Source organism: Alexandromys fortis, unplaced genomic scaffold (genome assembly GCF_014885135.2).
Source record: "Alexandromys fortis isolate MF-2015 unplaced genomic scaffold, M_Fortis_MF-2015_v1.1 scaffold_14, whole genome shotgun sequence".
Taxonomy (NCBI): Eukaryota; Metazoa; Chordata; class Mammalia; order Rodentia; family Cricetidae; genus Alexandromys; species Alexandromys fortis.
The window spans coordinates 14,210,087-14,237,866 of record NW_026067910.1 but is presented as its reverse complement, the minus strand read 5'-3'; the positions used below and the strand labels follow the sequence as shown (position 1 = coordinate 14,237,866).

The 27,780-nt window shown below is 37.6% G+C and overlaps 1 pseudogene; it reads left to right on the top strand.

The window, feature by feature from the left end:
- The first annotated feature begins 3,204 nt into the window (after positions 1 to 3,204).
- On the top strand, positions 3,205 to 3,720 carry LOC126498998 (BET1 homolog; annotated as a pseudogene).
- Positions 3,721 to 27,780: the final 24,060 nt, after the last annotated feature.

Below are 27,780 nucleotides of genomic sequence, written 5' to 3'. Positions count from 1 at the left end.
TCTGAGAAGCTTCCCTGAAAGGGGTTGACTGATGTATACTGTGTATTACATATATAACATATCATGAGCTGTGACTTAATAATATGTCCTTTTAGCAAAGTGATAGTAGTAGTTTCTCCTATAGGGGCTATTACCTGGCTCACAACAAGTTCACGGCCTCAATAATAGCAATAATTTATTTCCTTAAAAATTATTCCTTTGTGCCTTGTATGGATAGTGCCTTCCTTTAATCCCAGCATTAGGGCATCAGAGGCAGATGAATTCCTATTACTTAAAGGCCAGCCTGGTCTAGAGATTGAGTCCCAGGACAGCTAGAGCTATTATACATAGAAACCCTGTCTCGAAAAAGAAAAAAAAAATAGTATTCCTTTGGAGTAAGGAGTGTGGACTCTTCTAAATGGAGCAATGGTTAGTGTTACTTGCCAACTTGATATAATCTACAATCCTCTGGGAGATGGGCCTCTGGGCATGTCTGTGCGGGAGTAACCTGATTGCTTTAACTGAGATGGAAGACCTGCTCACTTTTGGTAGGGCCTGGGATTCTGAACTGTGTAAAGGAAGAAAAAGGGTAGAGTAGCAATAAGATCCATTGCTCTCTGTTCCTCATTATGAATATAATGTGACCATTTGCTTCAAACTCGGTGACTTCCCTGCCATGGGTTGTACCTTGAAAAGGGAGCAAAAAGAAACCTTTCTTCCTTAAGTGGTATATCTGTCTGTCTGTCCATCCATCTATCATTTATCTGTCTGTCTGTCTCTCATCTATCTTTCTATTGTTAGACTTTTATTACAGCAACAGGAAAGGAAGTAAGAGAGAAGACATACTGCTGTCCTCAATCATGCTGCTGATTACCTAAGAAACACGCAACCACAGGGGAGAATGATGTACGTGACTCAGGGAGCTCCAAGTACTTTCTTGCAAGAGAACCTCCACTGCTCCAGTTATGACCATGACTTCTGGAAGGCCTGGTCTAAAAGCTGACCACAGTGACAGATCTCACTACAGTGGGAGAATCTTCCCACAAGCAGAACAGCTTCTCTCAGGAATGAAGCTAAGAAGAGACTGGACTGTTTTTTTTTTTTTTTTTTTTTTTTTTTTTTTTTTTTTNTTTTTTTTTTTTTTTTTTTTTTTTTTTTTTTTTTAAGGTTGGTGAGAGAATTAGAGGGGGGAATTAGAGGGATGAGTAAGATTGAAGGCTAGCTTTTCATTTTGCATTGAAGAGTCAGTTAACAATGGTTACAAAGGAAATTAAAAGCCTGGAAGCATTTGAGGTTTTTGTTATTTCTGAAGTTACGAAACACATCAGGGTTGCGTAGGCCCGCGTTTAATGTGGTGTAGCAACGCGACAGCCTTTGTGGATAGGCTCTGGAACCCTTTGAATGGCTTCCATGAGCAGATCGGCATTCTCTTTACAACAGTGACCCTCTGGTTGTGCGTGCCCATCTTTCTGGCTCTTAAAGGCCATAGCTCCACATTTGTCATGATATTCACTCAAGCAGTGTGTGTCTAGGGATTTGAGGGTGAGAAGAAAGGCCTGGCTGGAAATGCGGCTGTGAAGCCGAGGAAGGGAAAAGTCCAGAAAAGAATCACCAAGAGGCAGTTCAAAGTAACACAGTGTCTACTGATGATTCTTGTGGGGAAACTGCCACTCAAATTCCAAAGCCCAAGTAGAATCTAACCCTGCATTCACTGTAAATCTCTTGTAAAGCATGTTTTCCGTGGCTGTAAAAAGAGAGCTCTTAGTGTCAAAAAGATGAGTCTGTCAGACTCAGTGAAGGTACAAATAAATCTCACAAAACCTATTTAGCGAATAGAGCAGAGGTTATATCAACTTCTGTTTCATCTGTGCCATGAGCTAAAAATTCATCTACGTACTTGAATGACACTCATGAATCGAAGTTTCATGAACAGAGAATATTATCCCAATAGGGAGGGGGATGAAGAAGGCAAAACGCTGGTGGAAGCCCTCATGGCTAAGAAGTGGGCGAGAATTAATTCCAGGAAGACTAACAGCTGTGCCATCCTCTGAAGCATCACTTCCTCTCACACTTGTCTCATGCCCTTTTATGGAAGTGGAACACATTTTTAAAATGAAGGAAAAGATAAGCGGACTTTTACATTGTTACACCAGTCCACTGATTTGTCAAATGGCGAGTTCTATAATCAAAATCAGGTTCTTCAATAATCTTTAAATAAATTTGCGTCTTGTTACATATTGGAAAACTCCATTTCAGTCTGTCTGGCATATAGAGGTGTGTGTTTTCCAGAGCTGTTGATTTTTTTTTCAAGGCTTCTCTGGGCTCCAGCCCTGATAAGGAAGAGGAATGAAAGAAACAGATCAGAACTTGGCCTGACATTATTTCATTAGTTGGCATTTTCAAAGATAAGCAGCTAATGTCTACTTTATTTTTTGAACATTGTTGGAACTTTCCACCATCTTAACCCCAAAGAGAAGCCTCTCTTGACACCTTTAGGGTCACATGAATAAAAGCAGAGGCATTATCCTTGTTTTGAGACAGGGTTACAAATTATCCTTGAGGTCACCAAATAGGTGAGGCTGTCTGGCTCACAAGCCTTTGCAATGCTGAGCCCCTAAGCACATGACATTATACCATCCCTCTACGCCCTTAGGGCCTTATAAAGTAAAGGTGCTACATCTTTATGAGTAAATAAGATGGCATGCCCTTGGGTAAATCATGTTCTCATGCCTTAGAAAGGAAAACCCTCCGAAGCAAGTTCACATTTGGAAGAAAGCAGAATCGGCGTTAAAGAAGTAGGTGGCCTACAGCAGATATTTAATTCAAGAATACAGTTTAATTAGAGATTTTAGAAGTAAATGCAATCTAAGCATGCCAAGGAAATTTCACAATTTGGTAAAGCCAAAAAAAAAAAAAAAGACAAAAACGTTTGTGTCAAAGATCTGTTGATGGGATTTCTTTCTGTTCAGACAGTTGGACATTACCATATCTGATACAGAAAACTGAAACAACAGAAACATTCTGAAGGGGAGTTACGAGAAAAAGAAAGCTTTTTTAAAAATTGCCTAAGAAAATAAAATAGGGTTTAGACTCTACTGATGTCGTGGCAATCAGAGGCAAACAGTTGTTGGTGCTCTGAGGGGCCCTCGGACTAAAGCTGAACTCGGGTGACCCTGGCCCTCTCTTTCCCACTCCTTCTCGCCCATCTTTCTCTCTCCTGGGAGGATGGAACATGCAGGCCTGCGTGACAGGACACCTCCTGGCAGCTATGGGAACCATGGTTATGCCTATAGTGGGCATAACGGCTGTGAGGAATAGAATGACATACTCACTGAAAATCTGAGAAGCAAAGTGGATGCTATCAAATCTCTTCTCATTGAAATAGGCCATGAAGTTAGCAATCAAAACAAACTATTATCTGAAATGGATTCACAATTTGATTCTACAACTGGATTACTAGGTAAAACCATGGAAAGACTGAAGATTTTGTCCAGAGGAAGCCAAACAACATTGCTGTGCTCTAGGATGCTGTTTTCATTGTTTGTCTTTTTTTTTGTCACTTAGTGGATTATTAAACTGAGGCGATGCAAGTTAGTGTGGGCTTGGAATCTGTTGCAGTTAATATCTTGGAGCACCACATTGATAGTCAGCATCCTAACGTATCCAATGGCCTTCTTCATTGAAGATTACTGGAGATTTCCTCTTTCAGAAATCATACTATACCACAATAATGTTTTTTGACTACTGTCCCTTATCAACTCATTTTGGCTGCTGTTTTCAGGAGTATGGAGTTAGCCTGAAGTCAGTGTGGCTGGAGCAATGTTTTTCCCAGTCAGATTTAATATATCAATATCATACACCTAATTTGATTACATTAAGTATATCTTTCTGAAGCAAGTGGGAGAGCAATAGATACTATAGAGCCTGGCATCTGCTTTACTGGTGGCTGTTGGATGTTGATAGAATGTTCCCTTTTCTTTGCTTGATGTCGTCACTGGGATGAGAGGCTTTGCATAACTTGTTACCATTAGGCACCAAGTTTCTTTTCCTTACGATTTTCTTAATACCTTTGTTCACTTGAACTTTTTGTATAAGAACTTCCTTGTGTAAAACTACTGACATATTTCTGTGGGAGCCTACTACACATGTGCATTAATATAGGTATTGTTCTGTATTTATGATAAATTCCATTGACCTGCCTTAGAAGAGTTTTCTGATGTCTAGCTGTGTGGGTGGGCCATTTGGTGATTATTTGTGTCAGAATAATGTGAGGCTCGCCATTGCTAAACTCTGTGTAGAAATGAAGCATTCAAGAAAATCATTTGCCTTTGTTTTACCACATGCTCGAAACAGGGACTGAAAATGTGCCGATATTGAATGCAGAGTTCAGAGGATTGTTGTTCTGCACTGTTTTATTTGCTTACAGAGATCAAAATGTAAGGTGGATTTAAGTAAAAATAAACGAATATTAATGTATTGTAAAACATTCTGTATTGTCCTTGCTTTAGAAATTTGCATATTTCTAGACTCAAAAATAAATTTTTTATGAAAATATAAGGAGGAAATAAAATAGTATAAACATTTAATTCATGGTTGACAGGATGTAGAGAGCTCCATCTTTTTTTTTCTTTAATTATCAGTTTCTAATGGTTTGATTTATTTACAAACTCTGAAGATTAAAGATATAGCCTGAACTGCCAACATTTTATTAGCAGAGCTGGGAATAGAGTTTGCTAGTTTAGTATGTATAAGGCCCTAGATTCGACCTCCATTCCCCATCCCTCACTGAAACTTTGAGCTATCTTTTCTTACCATGGCTTAGGAAATCCTTTCATGCAAGGACACTCCTGTCAAATGAATTCTTCTGTAGTTTAGGTTTTGTTTGATAAATATTATCCAAGTCTTACTGAACCTCATATAAACTAGAAGTACAACTGGCATCTTCTATAAATCCATTATCCAACACGAGTTTAACTAAAACTCACAGAATATCACTCAGCATACATGAAGAATACAATCTTTCAAAATACTGTGGGCCTTAAATCTCTTTCGATCACTTATAATCATTTACTATAGTTAAGTTATTTAAAGTCGCTGAGACTCAGATTTCCTATATTTAAAAATGAGTAAAGAACAAGATCAAGAACAAGAATATCACCAAGAACAAGAACTGTTCTACAATTTTGAGCTGGATGCATCTCATTGAATGGATTTTTCTGTAGCTTTTCTAGTTTAATTATCCGTGGTGCAGAAATATAATTGACATCTATGAGCTAATCAAATTATGTAATTAGACAGGATGACTAATTACATGAGAAGTAGGGCCCAGGGCAAGATGTAAGATGAAGTCTCAAGGTGCTAACAGCAAAAGACAAAGTCAAGCCTAGATCAAGCCCCACGTGACTTCATAGGCCACACACAGAAGAAACTGGATAGAAACTGGATCTTGTCTTAAGTGACCCTTGGAAGTACAGTAACTAGTTGAAAGAACTAGAGAAAATAACCTATTTTTTAACACTTCAGTAGATCTAAGACAAATATAATCATCATATAATCATCAATAATAATATGGATGCATATTTAAAAGTTGCCAGCCAGTTCTGTCTGATGTCATGCGTCATTCTTTCCCAATGCATCCAAAAATTGTGTTTTGATGAAGAAGAAGAAGAAGAAGAAAAAACTAGAAACTCTCGTCAACTCTTCTTCATTTTGCAGTACAATTGACCCTTGGAAGCAGAAAAGGAATTAGAGAAACAAAATAAACATTAGAAAACCTGAGGCATTCTGGACAGCGATCTGAGGGGAAATGTGTTAACAAATGTAATTCTGTTTAGGACTGCAAAATGAGAATGCAACTTTCATTAATCTACGGGGGTGAAGCCAGTGTTTTGTCTGATTGATATGGGGAATCCCAACTGTGAGGCTGGGAAAAAGGCTGAGATTTATGTACACTACTATTTTTTTGTTGTTGTTACAGTTACGCTCATGTCTCTAGAGGCAAAGGCATATTTAATAAATCAAATAAATAAATAAGTGCAAGCAGTGTGCTGTGTTCAGTTCCTCACGCAAAGTTTCCATTGTTGTCCAAGAGATTTCCACATGCAGGGCAAGGACCATAGACGGCTCTCTAGTTGCTCATTATTTGAGGGAAAATCTCTAGCTTTGATAATGATGTAATGTGATTTTCACCCCCTGAACTTCATAGAAAACTAGGTAATCTCTGCCAGCGTCCCCTTATAAGCAATGGCAGGCTTCCTGGTTTTAATGGTGGACGGATAGCTTGTGAACACTTTACAAGAGTATGTCACTGCTCAGTTTGGGGTCTTTATGTGGTAAGTAATTGCATCTGTGAGTGAGTTTGAGAAATAACCAGACCACTTGAGAACTATACTTTTTCTATTCCTTTGGAATTTGGATAGAAAAAGAAAGATTTACAGAAAGAAGGATGCCTCAGTATAAGTCAAGTAAGAAAGAGAAAAACAATTGCTAAAGATATCTAAATATTGGTCATTGCAACTCTCTTCTATCTTATTGAACCATTCATTACATGATTTTAACTGACAGGATTCAATGATATTATACACTAAAATTTAATCTCATAGCTAAGGAAATAAAGGCAAGGAAAATTAACTCGTTAAGCTCTGCTGCTACACTGCTCTTCCACCTCTCGAAGCTGCATTCCTGTACTTTTCCTGCAGGACCTCCCCCATAGAGCGCATTATAAAGAAGTTGTGAACAGCATCTCCTCGTCTGAGAGAGTTATGTCCAACTAGGTTTACAAGACTTTCCTAACTCATGTGAAAGTTAATCCATCCACTTATTGAATAAATTAGATAGTTATTTCAAAGAGTATTTTCCAAGCTTCTGTTACTTTGGGAACAGAAACAGAGGTCCAGCTCCTACCTAGAAGAGATGAAAAGCAGTGGGGGATAAAATGGTTCAGGTCAAAATGAAGTATTCGCGGTAGTTGAGGAAACGTAGGAGTTTGGGAAAGAATAGAATGCACGTGGGCGGGGCTGGAGAGATGGCTCAGCCGTTAAGAGCACTGACTGCTCTTCTAGAGGACCCAGGTTCAGTTCCCAGCACCCACATGGCAGCTCACAACAGTCTGTGACTCCAGGATCCAGCTCCCTCGCACATTTATACATATAGGCTAAAACACCAATAAATAAATAATTTTAAAAAATCTTTATAAAAAAATTGAATGCACGTGGGCAACTGTTCTGTTGGTTGAGTGCGAAGGAAGCTTCGTCTAACCTCAAGGAACCTGCAGAATTCTCACTTTTCCAAGAAGAGTGCTTTCTCTCACAGTTCAGAAGGAAGATTCAGGAGCCCCCTTCCCACTTGCAGCTTTGCAGCTTGCCAACTATGGAGCTCCTAGATACTTCACTTGCCTTTCTTGGTCTCGGTTTCCTTCTTGGCTAATCACAGACAATAGAAGCACCTGGTCCTTTGGCCGTTACAAAGATTAAAATCAGCGAGCCACTTGATGACAATTTGAGCAGCGGATGATAAACAAACATTGGAAACACTGTGCCTGCACGGAAGCTCCGAGGCTCTAACTTAACCACTGAAATGATGCGCATCTGCTTTATAATTGGACTTGCAGTGCTCCCTCACTTCAAAAGATACAGAATTTTCATCATATCATAAGCATGAGGGATAGTCAACGTTTAAAAATAAAAAAAATTCTCGATTTCCTTTGTAATACTTGATAATTATAAAGCCTAAACTCAGCAAATCCAGAAATCTAGATGCTCTTTTCTCAGAAAGAAAAAGAGGCTAGTTTTTCAATAGATGTCCAACTTACCATTTTGATAATATGGAAGATAATACACAGAATTTATTACTATTACACACACACAGAAAAAGCCATTAAAAGCTGCCTTTTGTGTGTGGTCAGGTATAATGAACAGACATTCATTGGGGAATGAATTCTCTGGGGAAGAATAAGAGTTCCAAGGCCAAACTCAAATTTAATTATTAGATTGAATTTCAGTGCCAACACTACAAGCCCCTTACTTTCTCCACTATAGGCAAATTGCTTTACTCTTTATGCTTTAGTCATTATCTGAGTTCAGAAATGAGAGGCTAATCTTATTGTGAAACTTACATGAGAGGATCTTAAAGTTATAAAATTATAATAAAATAAAACACTATAGTCATTTTGTTAAATTTAATTTCTGCTTGTTTGATTTGTATGTTTTGGACTAAGGGAAAGTTTCAGAACAATAAATATTAATAAGTAACAGCTACATATCTGATATTTATATACCCATGTATACATTAATAAAAATATTTACATATGTAAAGATACTATAAAATATGCATATAATATACGTATTCAGAAACCAGGTTTTTTCTTTTTTGCCTCTATTGCTTCCTAGTTGTATGCTTACCCCTTTCTTATGGCAAAAGAAGGAAGTCATTGGTTGTGATTTGTGTTCATTGAATTTGGTTCACACTAATGTGTGTCAATGGGAAGTTAGCTTTTTACCACAGGTGTCTCCTTTACCTTTCTTCCTTGGCACTCTATCTCCTTTTAAAAGCACTGCTTTCAAGCAAAGCTACAGATAGTAAGCTTCCAGTCTTTCACTTGAGACAGAGGTAAGAAAGGAAGCAGGAATGAGACTCACACCTCTGTCTTTCAGCCTTGGAAGTCTTCTGCTGGAGCACTGTCCCTGGGAGCATGACACAGTCAATTTTTCTCATGAATCTCTCTCTTTGGGCTCCTTTTTCTGCTTCACGTTATGTGCCCTGTAGGTGATGCTTGTACCTGTGACCCAAAGTTCTATTGAGAAAAATCTCTACAATTTAAGAAACACAGTCCATAACGGGGCTGCAGAATTGTAGCTTTCTTAATCTGAGGATGAGATCACAAAATGAGATGGAGGGGTCAGTCAAAGATAGATGAGGAAAGATGGTGCCTACTGGGGTCTTAGGCTTGAGTGAGGCTTAGGCCCAGAGTGTAAGCAGGTCTTGAAATGATAGAGTTAGGTTATGTAACACTGTTGTAAGGACAGTCCCTAAGACTTTGAAATGACCCACAGCCGCTGGCAGGGTACAAGCATGTGGTGTTCTGTACCCAGTGGTTTGTTCTCAACAACAAGCACAGGACCTAAGGGCATATGTGTCCCTTGAATCACTTGTTTCTGAAGAAGAGTCTTATGTCAGGAATGTGGTTTCCAGGGACTGCCAAGGTCTACCGAGGTAAGGGAGAAAATTCACCGTGACCTCGAGTGAAATTCCTCTATGACACAGAAACTGACTGCTGTTCTCCGTGCTTTGAGTGTCAAAGGCGAGATCACAGCATCTCAAACTGGAGTCAATGTTAAGCCTTCCTTCTAGCCTGTTTCTCTCTGGAGATGCTGCACAAGTCGTTTGGGGAATGGTTATAATTGGGTTAGTTGTTGCATTTCGGTGTGATTTTTCCTTTTTGTTTTTCTAAATGATTTTAAAAAGCTACTGATGGTTAGAGAGACTTTGCCTAGTAGAATTTTTTCCCTGTGACTGGTTTTACTGCATTGCTAAGTTCTCAGTCTGTACACTCCGTTTGACTACAACCTCACCTTCATCCTCTACATTAAAGTAGAAACAAATACAATTGTTGTGAGGATGAGACCATTCTTCTTCCGGCGGACAGAACTGGTCCATGACTGCGTTGCACCTCCTGGCAGATCTCCAGTATAGGACAATTAAAGGAACATTTTAATTTCAAAATCAGGAGACAAAACCCATGTGAAGTGCTTGTTAAAAGTAACTCATTTTACAACTCAAAAATACTCAGATCAAATTGTCACTGGATTAAAAAAGAAGACTATCCCTAAAAGTGAATGCAAGGGCATTATTCTTCCTTATATATTATTAGAACATCTGTGAAACAATGTAACTATCAGTAACCAATATAGTTACCAATAAACATGGCACTTCTGACAGTCCACTATGCTCTCAGAAAAAACAGCTTCACTACTATGTTTTAGTATAATAAATCACATTTAGCATCCGAGAGTAATCATGCTAACTTTATAAGGAGAATAGTTCCCCGGGAAATTTATCCTACTTTCCTCACAGTGTCTTTTTTCCTACACCAAAATGTGGATACATTTATAAATACAGTTAAATGTCAAACTTAAGAACAATTCCCAACTAAGACAAGTTACAAGTTATTGTTGAGGATGTTGTCACTAAACACCTTTCTACTCATTGTCTAAGAGCCTACCTAAGAAAACTCTTTCCAGAGGTATATAAAAATCGATGCAAGAATCTTGATTTTCAATGTGGTCTCAGATGCCTCCCGTGCCTGCTTGGAATCCTTTGCAGCCTCCTCTCTCTTCCAGCCACTCTGGTCACCATTGCAGTACATACATCATCTGAGCATCTCATGGATACCTTCCACTATCACCTAGTACAGTGCACTCAGTTTCTTGCTTCCTGCACTCGCCATATGTCAGGTAACTACTGTAGCAAGCATGAGTTGATGTGTTGAGACTACTTCTGCAGTTAAGTAAAATTAAGTCGTTTAGCAGTATCCAGATTTGAGTTTCATTACTTGTAGAAATCTACCACAAATTATAAATAATACAAATAAAGAGTCAGGAGCCAGCAGGGAAGATTTAAACTTGAAGCTATTATGCCAATTAAAATTATTTACTAGTATATACACTTCTTGTGTATATTCAGATGCAGTAATGATGTTGCATGTTGTTGGGTATGGGTCAGCCAGCTTTACTTTGTGGTAGCTTATTGGTTTCAGCCATAATATTCACAGTATTTAAAAATTCATGATTGGTAGTTTTGGAAGACAGGGTACTACCTGAAAGCTATCTGAATAAAGCAACAGGCTGAAACACAGCTATATGACTGTAACATTTTAATTTCTCTAGTCTTGCCCAGTTACTATTGCTCTATGCAACTATCATATAATGCTCAAGGACCTCCTGACTTAGGAATTCAGACAGGGAAGGCAGGACAATGGGCCTTTGCTGTGCAGTGACTGATGTTTCCACTGGAAAGATTGCAAGTCTGGAGATGATTTGTAGACTAAAAATATCCGAAGACTCCTTCATTTACTTGTCAACTTCTTCCCCCATGTGGCCTGGTTGGTACTAGAGCAATGGTTTCAACCCATGGCTCAAGAGCCCTTTGAGGTTGAATGACCCCTCCTCAGGTCTCTCCTAAGACCACTGGAAAACACAGGTATTTACATTATGATTCTTAACAATTGAAAAATTAGTTACAAAATAGCAATGAAAATAATTTTTTGGTTGGGAGTCAGCACAACATGAGGAACCGTGTTCAAGGGTTACAGTATTAAGAAGGTTGAGAACCACCATACTAGATGTTCATTGACTCTCAGCTTGGCTATTCACCAGAAACCATAAGTGTAGTCTTTTCATGAAATCTCTTTTGTAAACTGATATAGGCTTTAAATTAGCTAGCAACTGTGTTCCAAAAGTAAATGTCCCAAAAAGTAAATATCCCAAGAAAGCAAGGTGGATATGCCTGGCATGCTTATGATTTAGGCTCAAAATCAAATAGTGTCTGTTCTCCTACACTTTATTAGTTTAGTTACTCACTAAAATATTTCTTCAACATGAAGAAAAATTATGAAGTTATGAATTTAATGAAAGTTGATTAAAGTTTTGAGGTCAGTCAGACATGTATTCTGACTTTTATTTGATTGCAATGTTATCTACTAGAAGGAAACCATGTGATTCACCTTTGGAAAAGTCTGCATGTCAAAGTCCACCCCACGACCATGATAAGTCATATGTCTCTCGCCTTCCTCAACTCACTAATTGTCCTTTCAAAGGCTCCCAAGTCTCATGCTTCTCTGTGTCATCTGCCCAGATGTCTATTGTTTCTTCATTATGTTGGTTGAAGTGAAGACAAGGGTCCTTTAGTACAGTTTCTCAAAAACAGCTTCTCAAGGAACTTTAACTAAAGGGCATCAGAAGAAATGTGTTATCTACTCTCTAAACATTTGATGCTCCAGGAGGGAAACTGGTGGAAGAAAGCCTTCCACACATTCCCTTCAAAGTGGGGGAGGCCAGGACCGGGAGTCATCACAGCTGTGTGTTATAAGGAGAGGCTGCTTGTTCGGGGCCAATCTGTTGTTGGCGTGGCCCCTTGTTCATCCAAGCTGCCCAGAACCAAAATAATCACACAGAAACTATATTATTTAAAATACTGCTTGGTCCATTAGCTCTAGCTTCCTATTGGATAACACTTATTTCTTAATTTAACCCGTTTTTAGTAATCTGTGCATTGCCACATGGCTGTGGCTTACCAGGTAAAATTCTGTCTGGCTCCTGCAGGGCTACATAACTTCTCTCTTCACTCCACCTCCTTTCTCCCAACATTCATCTTAGTTTTCCCCACCTACCTCTATTCCCTGTGTAGGCCCATGGCAGTTTTCTTTATTAACCAATGGTATTCACAGCATACAGAGGGGAATCCCACATCAGCTGTGTAGCATCTTCATTCACTCACTTTACCCAAATGCAGTTGCTTCATTGGAACACTATTCTAACAGTTCCGCATTTGACAACACCACAGCATTATTGCAGTATTTACAATCTACAGTGTTAGCATGTTGATTATATGAAGCTGAGTAAACCCTAGTGCTAATAGCCAGAAAGAAAATGGGGAAGTCAGTCTTGTAGCTGCAAGGCACTGAGTTCTCCAATGTAAAGAGGATTTCCTTCTAGATCATTTCAGTCAAGTAAAACTCAGGTGACACTTTCACTTCTTTACAAGGTGACAAAATATGATGAGATTGGTCAGACCATGGATAGAAACACAACATACTTTTGCCAGTCTGACCTAGATGAAATGAGCTAAGTATATGATCATTTATTCCAAGGCAGTATAGTTAATATATCCACCCAGGAAATGTGCATTTTAAATGAACCAAATCATTGTGAAGGGCTCTTGATAAGTAAAATTGGTGTTATGTAACAAGCAATATCCTCATAGACTTTTCCTTTCCTCCTTTCTCTTTATTATGAATGCAAATAAAAACCCTCAAAATACTGCAGGTTAAGCAGGATGCATCAAGCAGGACATTCATGGACTTACACCTGGAGATCAAATAATAGTGCTTCCACGTAACAGATAGTCTGGTAGTTCACCTTTCTGGATCACCATTTCTCCCAAGTGTGGATGCGACAGTAATATCCGTGTGCATTCAGACAGAATGGATGAGTTAACATAAAGCCAGCATTCAAGGAAGCCATTTTGTAGAAGTTTAATTACTTCTCAATATCACATGATAAACACTCAGAAGCTCGAGACAGGCCAATGTAATCCTCTCTTGTTTTCTGTCCCTTCTAATCTACTTTTTTGAAACACCTTAGCACAGCAGAGAGAAAGTTGGAAATACCAGTGATACGTTTAAACTTTTGGGAAGATGGATTCATGTTTGGTGAGCAACTAGAAAAGTCACCTGGCTGTGATTTTTGCCAGTGCACATGCCAAAATGGTACTCACCAATGCTAGGCTTTTAGAAGGCAAGTGTTGCTTTAGAATATTTTTTCAGTTCACTTTCAATTATTTTAAATTTTAGTTTGACTAAATTTATATATGTATAATGTGTGTGTGTGCACGCACGTGCGTGCGTGCGTGTGTGTGTGTGTGTGTGTGTGTGTTTATACACAGGTTTGTGAGCTGGAATGTGGGAACATAGGCTATACATGTGGATAGTAGAGGGTAAAGTCAGGCACTGGTCTTTTCCTTTGCCCCTTGTGTGAGACAGGTTTCTGTTATTGTTTACTGTTGTGTCTGCCGGCTAGCCTGGAAGCGGCCAAAGATTCTTTATCTCCACCTGTCCTTCATTGTAGGCAATTAGGGTTGCAGAAACACACTATCGGTCCTGATTTACAGACCTTGCAAATCTGAACTCAGGTTCACATAACTGTGTGTCCAATGTTTTACACACTGAGCCACTTCCTTAGACCAATTTATTCAGTTTTAATAAGCAATCGGTATTGCTCACCATGTTTTTAGTTATTTCTTATATTTTAAATAAAGAGAATATTTCATATTATAACCTAGCCCTTTTCTAACCATATACTGATGGCTAAAGAAGAACTAGCCGAGTGCTGGTTCAGACAAGAAAAAAACAATCATAGCTTTCACCTCTGGTTAAAGGGAGACTGCAGTTGTCTGGCTCTGTAGACAATTTCATGTAAAAATAAAAATTGCATCCTTCGCTTTCGGAAGATAAGAGAAACAGGAAAGGTGTAACCGAACTTTCGCCTCCCCTCACATCTCTGCTATTTCCCATATCGATTTATTTCTGTTTGTTTTACTGCCTATCCGCTGTAAGCGTATCTGAATCCAACGAAAATGTAAACCATGTGATGTGAAATTGCTTAAGAAAGGAAAGAGGAAGTGTGCTGCTGGATGTTAGGACGGGTCCTGTGGGGAATTGTATACATGCACCACATCAAAAGCAAACTGGAGTTTAAATAAATAATGTTACACTGCAAGTTGAAAGACTATAGCAACGCATAAAGATGCTTGTGTACTAATTGAGAGTATTTTAATCGTGACAAGATTTAGAGAAATAAACACTGTAGATGGAAACACAGTGCTGAAAGCTCAATGTGGGCTCTGCTTTTCCTTTCTAGTGGCTTGGCAGGGACTCAGTGCTGAGCTCCAGCCTGGCCTCAGAAACAGAAGCAGCGCTGTTCAAAGGATTAATCAGTGGCCATCCACAGGAGGCCTGGGGCCAAGCACATATCCATCTCCATAAGCTGGCACAGAAAACATTGCCCTCTTCTTTGCTGCCAGCATTCAATAGTGGAGCATGGCCCTGTAGGCATGCTACAGGGTAAATTGAGCAGATTTTTGTCTCCCTGTGTCCAGTGCTGTTGACTTCACCCAAGGCCTCTGCTCCTTTCTTCATTTGGCCACTGTGACTCACCCTGGACTACAGGATTAAAATGATCAACACTCCCTTAGACAAGAAGGTCTGAGTTTTGACTCATGCTGAGTATTAGGCTGTATGGTTTCTAGGGATCAAGGGGAAAGAAGTCTTCATTCAAGAGGACAAGAGGAAGAGAGAGGTTTTTCTGTATCAGTACTCCAGATAATGTTGAAACCAAATTTATTGAACCAAACTGCTTTTGAGAATATAATCTAGTTACATTTGGACCATATATAAAAGCCTGACAGAAATTCAGTAGACTCATGAACACCAGTTAAGAAGATTTGGGTATTTTGTAAAACACAACTTTTAATAAATGCGTGCCTTACAAATTTGTATTGTTTCTGAATTGACGTTCTTTATTCTTTAAACACATCTTTACCCCTTTGAGAGCAATTTAATTCAAACTAGAGTTAAGGAAGACACCAGAAAGAGCAGAAAGAGAAAAATTGCTAGAATATTTTATGTATGAGTGAATTAATCTGTTAAACAAATACTATCAAACCTTTTAAACATATAACTATCATAAGACAAGAAAGCTTATATCATATAACAAAATATTTAGTTGTGAAAACTATACTTAACTTTAATGTATTATAGGTAAAGAAATTTAAGTTTTGAGATTCCTTTATTTTCTTCTTTTTAATGTATTGAACATCTATGCAGCACAATGGTCTAGGCTTTGTAGATAAAACTGAATTAAAAAGTCTCCCTGATCCAGCCTTTCATTGGGTTTCCAGAAGAGAAACACCTAGTAGACACTGTCATGTTGCTGCATGGCATATCATATTCATGTCCAAGGCATCAGAGAGCCAGAGACAAAGCCTGTCTGACTCTTCTTAATCAACCTTTCTCAATCCAGGAGAATAAAAACAATGCTACAAACCAATCAGCCCCTTTCATTTTTCACCTCAGTTATAGAAGATATGGTGGATCCCAAGCAGGTAGCCAAAGATGTTCCTTAATCAGGGTACATGCTTAGATCTTTAGAGATGCTATCTAGAGCTCTTCTTTGTTTGGTCAATGCCCAATGGGATACCTGATTTTAGTCTAACAACACTTTTAGATAAACATTTAGTTACTACAATAGCATTTCTGTTTGCATGGATATGGGATATCAATATCTGAAGATAAAATATCCTATTTTTTCTATTAATTGTATGTTTGAAATATGTTCACAAATTCTATACATTTTAAAGAAAATTGAAAAGTCAGAAATTTTTATCTTACTTGAGTATGCTCCTGTACTTAATGTTTTGTCAAATAAAGTAATGCCCATGTCATATATTAAATATTAGGTCAATTTAATAAGATTATGTTCAGAGCAGACTTACCATTTCTCTGTAGTCTGGAATTGAGTTCAGGATGAGGACATAGCCCCATCCCTGTTGTGCTGTACACAGGTCTAAGGTGAGTAGACTCACTCACTTCTGGGTGACATGACCACTCAGCCATTGATTCACAAGCAGGTTTTAAAGAAAAAACAACTAAGAAGGCCAGCTCATAATGAAAGTCTAAAAAAAAAAAAAATCAATTTGGGCACAGAAGAACAACCATGACGTCAGGGACTGCTGTTTTCTTTCTTTTTCTTTTTTTTCAAGACAATGTTTGTTTCTCTGTAGCTTTGGAACCTGTCCTGGAACTAGCATTTGTAGCACAGGCTGGCCTCGAACTCACAGAGATCCGCCTGTCTCTGCCTCCCTGAGTGCTGGGATTAAGGGCGTGCGCCACCACTGCCAGGCTGTGTTGTTTTCTTGTTCTAATAAAGAACTAAGTCTCTCACATGTGGACATTTACTAGAGGCCCCAATAACCATTTATTATTTTCCCAAAGATTATTTACTCTCAAAATACCTTGCTGATTCAATCTACAAATGAGTACCTGTCTGCCATTAATAATGGTTATTCATACATTTCCTCAGAAAAAGTAAAATCATCACTGAAGGAATTTTGAGAATATTTAAGCATACAGTCTATTTCATGCTGCATTAGAATGCTTTGCCTGGTTGCTGAGCAAGCTGAAAATTCTTGAATGAAGCTTTGGTCATTTCATGCAATCAACTTACTTGCTACAAATGATCCAAGGATCTATTGCAACATAGCATCTGTATCTGTTGGCATGTTTGTCTTTCTAGAATGCTAAGGCATAGTGCTGGTTTCTGTTTGTATAATCAGGTATCACTAGGTCTAGGCCATCCTTCACATTCTAAGCAACAGAGATTCTGTTGATGTCTATTGGTAAGCAGAGTTCTAATTGAGGAGAACCCAGTACAGTAGTGCAACCTTGGAAATCATGCTTGAACACATGAAATACATGCCTCTATTCTGATGAAAATGGAGCCATACTTTCCTTTTCTTCCTGCAGATGGAACTGTGATTAGTGTGTGCTTGCCTTTTACTTTACTGTTTGATTCCATAATAAGAACCACATGAGACAATTTTACTTTATTGATTCTTCATTTGCCAACATGGCTTTTGTACAACTAATAAAATAAATAAAAATATTTCCCATGTGCTTTTTTTTCTTATAAAATACACTTGTTATATTGAGGATAAGCACATACCACTCAAAATCTGATCTGGCATCCACAATATTGTCTTGCTTTTCTCTTCAAATAAAACAAAGGGGTTTCCTAATAGCACTATTGGCTCACACTGAGCTATACCTATGTATTAGATATTGTAGGAATTTAAGTAGAAAGAAAGATTTAGTCTAGCGACTGAGTAAACATTTTAAAATTGAAAATGCATTTCAGGAAAGAGATTGGTGGGGGAAAATATGTAAATCTTCCTAATGTCCATGATAATGGAGCCATGATCTTCTCAGGGGCAGCTCTGTGGAAAGTAATGCTGATCTGGGGGCATTTTCCAGGAGATAACAGACACAAATCCAACCTACCATGCTAGCATGTGTAAGCCTACCAATGTGCCATTGGTAGATCTTGACCAAGGGTTGGAAATGGGCTTAAAATCATGTAGTGAGTATAATGATATGGAATCTACTAGTCATAAGTCCTCATTAAGTTATACGTTTTAAGTATTTGCTAGTTATAAGCTCTTATTATTCAAAATACTCAAAACAAATTCATAGAGCATCCCTTATGATATATAAATGCTTGATATGGAAATATTATGAAATCTTACCTGAATTAGAGATTATAGGAATTGATTTTCATCTTGGCTATTGTTTAAAGAGTAACTGATCAAATGACAGGAAAGAGTTTCTTTTTTTTTTTTTTTTTTTGTAAGTTGTCACATACTTTTGAATGTTGACCTTCTAAGAAGCCTATGAAGTTTATTAGAAGTCTGTTCCTTCATTTTCTGATGGGGGAGAGTCTTCTGTTTTGTGTTAATTTCATTGGTTAAATAAAGAAAACTGCTTGGCCCTCTGATAGGGTACAATTTAGATAGGCAGAACAGAATGCTGGGAGAAAGAAAGCCACATCAGGGAGTCGCCATGATTCTCCCACCAGACACAGATGCAGGTTAAGATCTTCTCTGGTAAGACACCTCGTGGTGTTGCAGGGATATTAGAAATGGGTTAGATCAATATGTAAGAGATAGCCAATAAGAGGCTAGAACTAATGAGCCAAGCAGTGTTTAAAAGAATACATTTTCCGTGTAATTATTTTGGGGCATAAGCTAGCCATGCGGGCGGCCGGGTGCCGGGAATACAGCCCCGTTGCTCCTATTACTACAATTTTCTGTTTTCAGTGTTTGGGGAACTGTGAGAGATGAAGAAATGGTTCAGGGAGACATAAGCATGAAAGAAGGTGAGCATTTGAGAATGCCTTTTTGCTTAAAATGGTACCTTTATTTTTTTCTTCAAAGAATAAGGTACACAATATAAGATTTTAATCAGACTACATAAGACTTGAATTTAGCCAAATGGTTTCAAAAAATACTTTATAAATCTAATGTTATCCATCCCCTTTAAAGGAATGAAATGTGCTCATGCTGTTTTAATAAACTTTGGTTAAGAAAATTCCATTTACTTGAAATCTTTCATCCTATGATTTGGTTACTTGATTGCTGTCTATCACTCAACCTTGAGACGTACAGAAAGAGAAAGTGAAAGCAGACCCCTATCTGGACTGTACAAATACAGAGCATCATAGAGGAATGACTTCTGTCTTAAAGAAATGAAAAAGATTTAAATTCTTCCAAGTAGCAAGGAGGATATTTTTATCACTGTTGCCAGCTTGGCAAATGGTAAAGACATGGAAGGCATGAAAAGTGAACAATACAAGGGAAGTGGATGGTCAAGACGAGAATTATTTGAACATAGTTGTTTTGAATGGAAGCATACCTCTTCATATTTATCTGTTTATGTTTGTAAAAGATAGAAAATGCCATTTGCTTCACTGCCATACTTTTAACAAGAGATAATTCTTTGAGACTAATTTCATGATTTAGTAGAAAGCAGTGTTGATCGGAGTCATATTCCCTTTTGTACGTGGAGGTATTTCATAAAGAAGTCTCATAGTTGACAAGACTCAACTTTGACCTTTCCCTAGCTCCAGAGCTAGCTAACTTAGGGAGACACAAGGGAGATTGATGTGATCCATTTCTGCTCAGACAGTTCTCTCCCACACAGCTAGCCAACAGCAGCCTATCACAGTGGGCCTGCTTCTCCTGCTATGTCAGGGTTAAGGTCATGGTTAGGGCACAGTGAGGAAATGTGGGGTCTTGGGCTGTCTGCACCACACCTGGGCTGCGAGAAACAAGGCGTTTCAGTTTACAGCTTCTGGATACCACACAGCCAAACTTGTCCCCTCCTGTCCTCACCACACTGCACAGAAAAATACTAAAATAAAATTAGACATTTTCAGAATAGGGGACCAACATGATCAAGGGTAGACATTGCTAAAGTACAGTAAAAAACTTCCAGAAAAAGAAAAGATTTTCAGTAAGTGTAGAATTTTATCATTTAGCTCTGGTTATAAACTCTCTTATATTTAGTTATCTGAGGAATGTGGAAGGATGACGGGCAGGTGGTAGGTGGAAACTGAGTTGCAGTTATTGTCTCGGTACACATGGGAGCAAAAATTTCAAATGTGTAAGTTACTAAGCACTATATTTGCAAACATTACCAGCTTCTTATCATCTTGACCTTTTAAATACTTATTTTATTTATTGCCAAACTGTGCTCCTGGACTTTTGGGTAAAATGATTTAATGGATATTAAAAGGGTAGAAAGCAGAGATGAGCACTCTTTGGTTGTAGTCATAACTAAGTTAGAGAATAGAAACCCAGGGATCCCACAAGTATTCTGTCTCATCTCTGAGTTGCTCATATATCATACAGCTGAATAACTATCTTAATATATGGAAATTAATTTTCATCATAATTCATATTCTTATCCTATGCTGACCAACAAATAGGCAAATTCTCCCACCATGGATGAACTCCAACCCTTCCTTGTGCTGGTGCTCTGACAGCAAAGAGAACATAGTGATGCTGAAACAGCTTGAGCTCCTGGATGCTTTTGAGAATCTAACTCTGACTTGCCAGAGTGCTAATCCTAAAGTCTTTACACTAAAAGCAATCAAGGGCAATCTTTAGACATTTTTCGCAAATCAACTTTCAGCCATATATGAGGTAGAGACCCTGGAAATTTCCCTTAAACTCAAACAGATTTGCTTCAGAGCAAACATTTCAGGTTTTCAAATCAGACAAAACTAGAATCAAATGTCAGGGTTCCTTTATTTATTGTGATCTTGAACTAACAGTTTTTAGTGCATCGAAGTTGCTGTCAGGACTAAGGGACAAACACCAACATTTTGACTGTGACAAATCTTCAACATAATATAAACTTCCTTTGTCCTTTGTTTCTGTCTCCTTTCTTCTCCCCCCCCCTTTGTTTTGATTTGTGAAGATGTTTCCATGTTATGTGATAAAAAATATCTGGAAGTCTTAGAATTTGTCTTTGAAGAAGTTAAAACCTAATATCTTATTTTTCATTCCAAGAAAAACTGCTTTTACGTATCTCTTCTGGGTAATAAAAGAAAAACTTAAGAGCCTACAGAAATATTTGAATGGTAAAAAGTAGCATCTATTTCATATTGTCTTCGGAAAGTGAAATTGCAATACTGATCAATAGAGGTGAATCTTTCTTGATCTTTTCCTGTTTCTCACTAGGTCCCTATAAGGTTCCTGGCACTTAAAGAAAGTCAGGATATCTCAGAAACTGACTTTCATTTATAACCTGCTGTTTCACCTAGATCAGGTTACTGGGAAGAAATCCAAGTCAGACCTTCTGACCTACCCCAAACAGCATGAAGTATGTCCTGCCACTAAATCCTGATGCCTGTGTACCTCAGCCTGTCACTAAATATGATTTAGAGGAACCTTTAGAAAGTCAGGTAAAGGATTTAGTGCTTTCTATGTAACCTCCAGCTGCTGGCTAGTGTTTATAGTGACGTAAGTAAGTCATTTATTAAATGGCTCCGTCATTAGATATCCCAGACCTTTAATACATTCTTGGGAGTGGGGGAGGCTTCTTCGGGCAGTGAGAAGATTAGCCTTTCTCAACTGTGAGTCTTACTGACAAGATTAATGAGGCACAGGGCAGAGGGATTTGTTTCCCCTTTGTGTCTGTTCCGCTGGTTTCCTTGCACTTTATTTGGTTGTCTTTTCCCCCACAGCACCTGCTGTCAGTGACAAGGATGAGATGCCAAAATAACATTCCTTTACCTCAACACTCTTCGCACCTTCTCCCCACTTTCTGCTGTCTCCTGGCGAGTTAGTCCTTTCTCCTCTTGAGAACTGGCAAGCACATCATTCAGCTTGCAATAAGGAAATACCTCCCAGATATTTTCAAGCCAAAGAATTAATAGAATTATGACCAAGACGAGAGCGTGTTCTCCGTGATGTCTCTTATATGAGGGAAACAATTATGGAGGAGATCATTTCAAAATGAAATAAGAATGAGCCCTGTGTTTTCCTCCAGAAAAGAAACTGCAATCTTCATGTTATCCATTGTGCCTGTTAGCAGAATGTAACTTGCATCCTGGGCTTTTCATTTGTTAAAGTGTGTATGGCATGCGCCCCCTTTTTCCTCTCATCGCATGCCTCAAAAACCAGAGACAGACACCGCCCTGCCTTTGCAAGCTTACTTCCCTTCAGAAAGATTTATATCCTACAGACTGAAAACAAGTTCCCTTGCCTCAAACATAGGCTTCCAACTTTGCTTCTGTTTGTTCTTCCAGCTCATTTTCCCCTTGGTACCATCGAATAAGTCAATGATTTTCATCCCTAAAATCTTCCAAAGTGTGTCTTTTGCTTTGACAGTGCACGTTGTTCACATCTTATAAAAGTCAACGTAACAGAATTTCCCATTTGTGATTTTAGAATCTGCCAGAATTTTTTTTAAAATAATAATTCTAAACTCTGGTTATTTTTAGTTCTTAAGTAGGTCTAGAGTAGTAGCCAAGGTTTAAAAACTAAGGATATGACATGGTAAGATATAGAACCATACACAGACCCTTGGTGGCTTGGATGGAGGTTTGAGGATCTGGAAAGTCAGGAGATCATAAAACAGACACAAGACAGTGTGTTTTCAAAGCTAGTATAGATGCTTTATGCTTACTTTTGTTATCTTGTAATATTGTAGTTTTGAGTTCTGATTATTTTAGCATTTTCATTTGACTGTAAGGATTAATAGAAGCAAACGTTATAGATAAAACCATTAAATCTAAGAAGTACATTTGAATTGCATTGCTTCTTCAAAGTAGTTCTATTTCCAGGGAAACTATTCCTACTGGGCACACACATAAACCTCTACAAAGCATCAAACATGGAGTTATTTCAGGATATTCAGTGATATTTGTCACTAAGATTACAAATAATACCTCACAGTGCTCAATGAGAAGGCTGTATAGACTATTCCAGAATTCAGGATTTAAAAACAACAAGAAAAACCACAATGACATTGGGAATTAAACGTAGAATTTTCTCATTTTTAATCCACAATAATACCACGGTGGTAAAAATGGGAGGGAGCTGACAGCTATACTGTTCCTGGCCTGCATTTTTTAAAGAAGGCAATGCTGAAATAGAATTTTATCTTAATTCACTCATCCTCCCAGAACCTTTCATTGGTAGCTTTATTTATATTACTATTGCATATAACACTAATGACTATTTTATAAGACTGTTTCTAATATTGAATAAATTATATATCAAAAATGCTGAAACAACAATAGTACAGTAGTTAAGCATGTATACTGAACTATATTATAACTATTATAATCAACTTTAAAAACAACTCTGTCAACTCTCTAAATGATTACTAGGCTCAAAGAAACAAGAAAAAAATGAAAGAATTCACAATTACATGTAAGTGTTAAGGAATATAAAAGGGTTACTCAGAGGAAAACCTCCGATGAGTTAAGGATGCAAGGAATGGAAAGAAATCAGAAATTTTGCGATGCCAGAATCAAGAAGAAAGGAGACCTAATAATTATCATATGAGAATATGTTATTAAATTATTTTATGAGAAAACCAAAATCCTTAGTTCCCATTTCAGTGTCTTCTTTGTGAAGTTGAATTATTCTTAAATTTGCAAAGCAGACTATGCATTTTTAAGAGGAGATAAAAATTTTAGGTGATTGGGGGAAAGTAGGTAATTTATGCTGATGAAATCTCTAGGCTCATTCAAGTGTCATATAAAATGTTCATTGGACGTGGTCCTTGCCTTAAATGTTTTTCACATAGCTGTATCTTCCACAAGTGTCTTCATTTGTTTAAAATGACTTTCCTTAATTTTTCATTCAGGGAAGTGATATTATTTAGACATTGATTTCCCTGCTTGCTTCCCCAGTGTATCTAAGCACTGTTTGGTTACTCTCCAGTCAGTCTGCTTAGCATTTGTGAGAACTTAGCACCATGTGATGATATATCTACCTTTTAATTTCCTTGTTTCAGTTGAGATCTGAAGACCCTCTTGCATCTTTTAATTCTAAGAACCTGCATCAGAGTATGGCTCAGGGTACATTCAATGTTAATTTGATGTAATTTGTGAGAGTGAAATACTTGTAGATGCTTGGGAATCTTGACAAGAAAAGAATTTAGGGAATAGAGTGGGATAATAACATTTTTAAACAATTGACCAGTTTTCAAGAATGGAGCAGTAGTTTCTGAAGACACATTCATGATTCATGAGTTTGATGCAACTAGTTACCTTTACTTATTTGTTCAATTGTTTATTTGTGTATGTGTGTGTTTACATATGCCATACTTTATGTGCTATGGTCAGAAAACAACTTGTTAGAGTTGACCCTTTCCCTCTGCTATCAGGACCCTGAGATATAACTCAGGTCATCAGGCTTGATGCCAAATGCCTTCATTGCTTGAGCTATCTCTCATGCCCTATTATTTCAACTTAAAGGGCAAAAACTGTTAGCCTATCTATTCAGAATTTAAGTAGAAATTGAATAATCTATTTGGAAATGATATAGTTAGAGCATTTGCAGATTAGTTTTGGATTTAAAATCTGCAAAATTGTTATAACTCTGAGATTCTATGATTATTAATATCTCAGTTTGCACGCTTAGAAGTTACCATAAAATAGCATTTCTAATCCCAGCTGCTACTTCCCCAAGGCAAACAATTTCTTCTACACATTCGTGAAATTTGTCTCTCACTGCTGGCCCTAATTCTTTTAATATTTCTCTTGTAAAAAAACCACCATATCACAGGTCTCCATGGAAACTCCAAGAGTTGGCTTTTCTAAAATCTTATTGCAAATCTTCCCTTCTTTATTTTGAGCCCTACTTGGGGGAAAGGGAGTATGTTTTGCAAATGATTAGTATAAACCTAAATAATCAAAAAGGGGTTCAGTTCTGGGGAAAGCAATAATAATAATTAAAGTTGGCTTCTTCGGTGTCTGGAATTCCAACTGGGAAAATGCAAAGCTTTGGTTTTAGCATCACAAAGAGCCACAAAGTCCTCCACAGTCCTTTCTGAAATTCCACAGAAAGTCTACCGAGGCCCAAACCACTTCTTTAAGGTTTTTTTTTTTTTGATTATTATTAAAAACAAATAAAGGCAAACATTCCAGTACAGAAGTGCATCTGAAGAACCACAAATCCAGAAGGTTCCCAGCCCCAGGCAAGTTCACCCTGCTGCTATAAACTGCTAGACATAATTGCAGCCAGTATAGGTCTGTCCCATGCAATAATTAAGACATTGCTAGCACTACAAAACCCAGGTTATCGTCTGCATTGCAACCTCCCTTTGTTAATGTTCTCAGGATTTATAGCTACTTCTCTTGCTACATCTAAATATTTGTCAAACTTTTGTTTTTTTCTTTATGCTTTTGTTTAAAATTGGCATTGAATTATATCCTCAGCTCCGAACTGATAAAACATATCTTTATGTATATGGTGGCAAGATAATTCCATGATCTTCCCAAAACCTAATAACACACTAGTGGTGTCTAACTCCATGGTTCCATGACTAATGGACATCTGGAGCTGCTAGCTCTGCCTCAATGAGGCTGAGCTGTGACTTGAACTAAAGCTACAGTGTGAGCATTTATTTAACTCCCCTGACACTTGTGGGACAAAAAGGCAAGAAGGAAGGATGATGTGTAGTAGAAGGGAAAGTTTTCATTGTGTTGTTTATAGTATCTCATTGTATGATATAGCACTATTACCACTGCTATGCAAGTGTTGATATACATAAAGTCATGCACTAAAGTCTAGAGCGTTAACGTTCAGCCCATATTTAATAATGAAGCAATAAATTATAAGTTTATTTTTTGATATTATTTATAAGAAGTGATGTCAATACTCACTCATTCAAGACAATATTACTCAGTGAAGCAACTCAATGTTTCCTAGGAGGCAATTGGATAAAGCTAATTCATAATAGAAATGCCTAACTTAAAGGAAGGATTTACTGTTTTTACACTATTACTCTTGTAATAGGCTGATCCCTTTGCTTTACATAGGCTGTGATCACTGTTTTATATATAAAGACAGCAAGATCTAAAAAGATCAAATAATTTATCCAAAGAAAATTAGAGAACAATAACTGAAAGCCAGACCCCTAGGTATATTTATTGGAAACTCCCCAAATGACGGTGACTTGGAATGTAATTCAGTAATAGAGCACTTGCCTAGAAAATGTGAGATTCTGGGTTTAATTCCTAGAACAGAAAATAAAAATAACCTTACTAAATGGTTGCACCAATAATCTACTATAAGTACACGGTAGTTTCTAGTATTAAGAGCTGGTGTTCAGGTATATTTGCTAAGCTGATGAGACAGAGATGATAACCATATACTTGTTGTCTGTGGAGAAAATACCTATATTCCAGCAATTATACAATTTAGTTCCACTGGTACGTAGTAATATAGTGGTAGTTTTTTTTTTCTTATCACATTTAACATGACATCTCAAAGGTTTAATTATAGGGGGGCTTACAATGAGTAAGAATCAGTGGGGCATATTGAACTTGACCCCATGGCTTATTTCATTCATGGGAAACTGGATATGATAATCTACAATACAAAGTGGCATTTTAACTCAAACAGAGCCAGAACCCCTCCCAAAAATGCTGCTTTGATCATCTTAGAAGAAAAAAAAAAACACAGAGAGAAAGGTAATTTCTAATTTTCATCATTCACTGTCAGGTGGATATTGAAAGGAGACCGCAGGAAAGTTTGATATTTGTTTAGAAGACCATCTAGGAACAGCCTGCCCCCAAAAATGGGAGGAACTGGAATTATGCTTCAGAGGATTGAGATGGTAAACTCAAGGTTGTGTGAACAATTGTTACAAAGACTCACTCCCAAAAGTTCTTGAGGCATGAGACTTCCTTTGGATATGAACTTTCTTTTCAAACAGGTAAGGGAAGTGCAGAACCTAATCCATTTGAAGGAGCTAATGAAACACACTGGATGCTGTTGGTTGGAAAATGGATTTCACATAAAAATAAAACAAAAGAAATTCAATAAACATAGAAACAATAAATGCTGAGCATGTGATCTCAAAATCAAGAACATTTCTTTAAATCTGGGCTTCTAAAAAGTCCATTCAGATATTCTCCCTTTATTGTAGAGCAGTGAACATTTTACTACAGGCTGCATGAACCCACAGAGAGGAACTCAGAACAATAAAGGCAAGGGAAGTCATTCTCCATCATCTGGTCTACCACTTTAAGATTCAAAAACCCATCATTGTATGATGGGATTATTATACCTAAAGATTACAACTTATGCTAATTTAAATATATATCAGGGTGAAGTGGGTATAAAATGCCCATTTTCCCTCCTCCCTCAAAAGAAAATGTTTATGGGACCCTGATTATCTTTCTTAGGTTTGTAGTTGTTCTATCTCTGTTAAATATATATCAACTGAACCCTTTGATTTTCTATTATCTGAATAATCTCATAGTTTCGGGCAGTACAATGTTAAGATTAAAAGCCTGATAGCTAAGCCAACTGCCTTGTGAGCCTCAGCTCTCCTAATTCTTCCATGCATGAATCTGGAAAATTAAATTTTGTTTTCCTTCGGTTATTTTTTTTAATGCAGACTAAAAGAGTTAATGTGAAGTAATGAACTAAGTAAGTTTTCAAAAAAATATTAGGGGGATAAAACTTTATGGCAGACAACAATGTGATAGATATATTTTCAGATAGTTGGGTCCCAGAAAGAAAATACAAGTTTTTTGTCATCACAGACAAAAATGCTCAGTAGATGGCTGAGCACTCAAAGTGGTGACCTACTTAGGCACATATAATCATTAAGTTGTGCCTGCAGAAGGAAAGTGTTTCCTTACTACACTTAACAATATATTCCAGAATATAGCTTCTTATTTTATAACTATAAAATTCAAAAGTTATATAAAGAAAATAAAA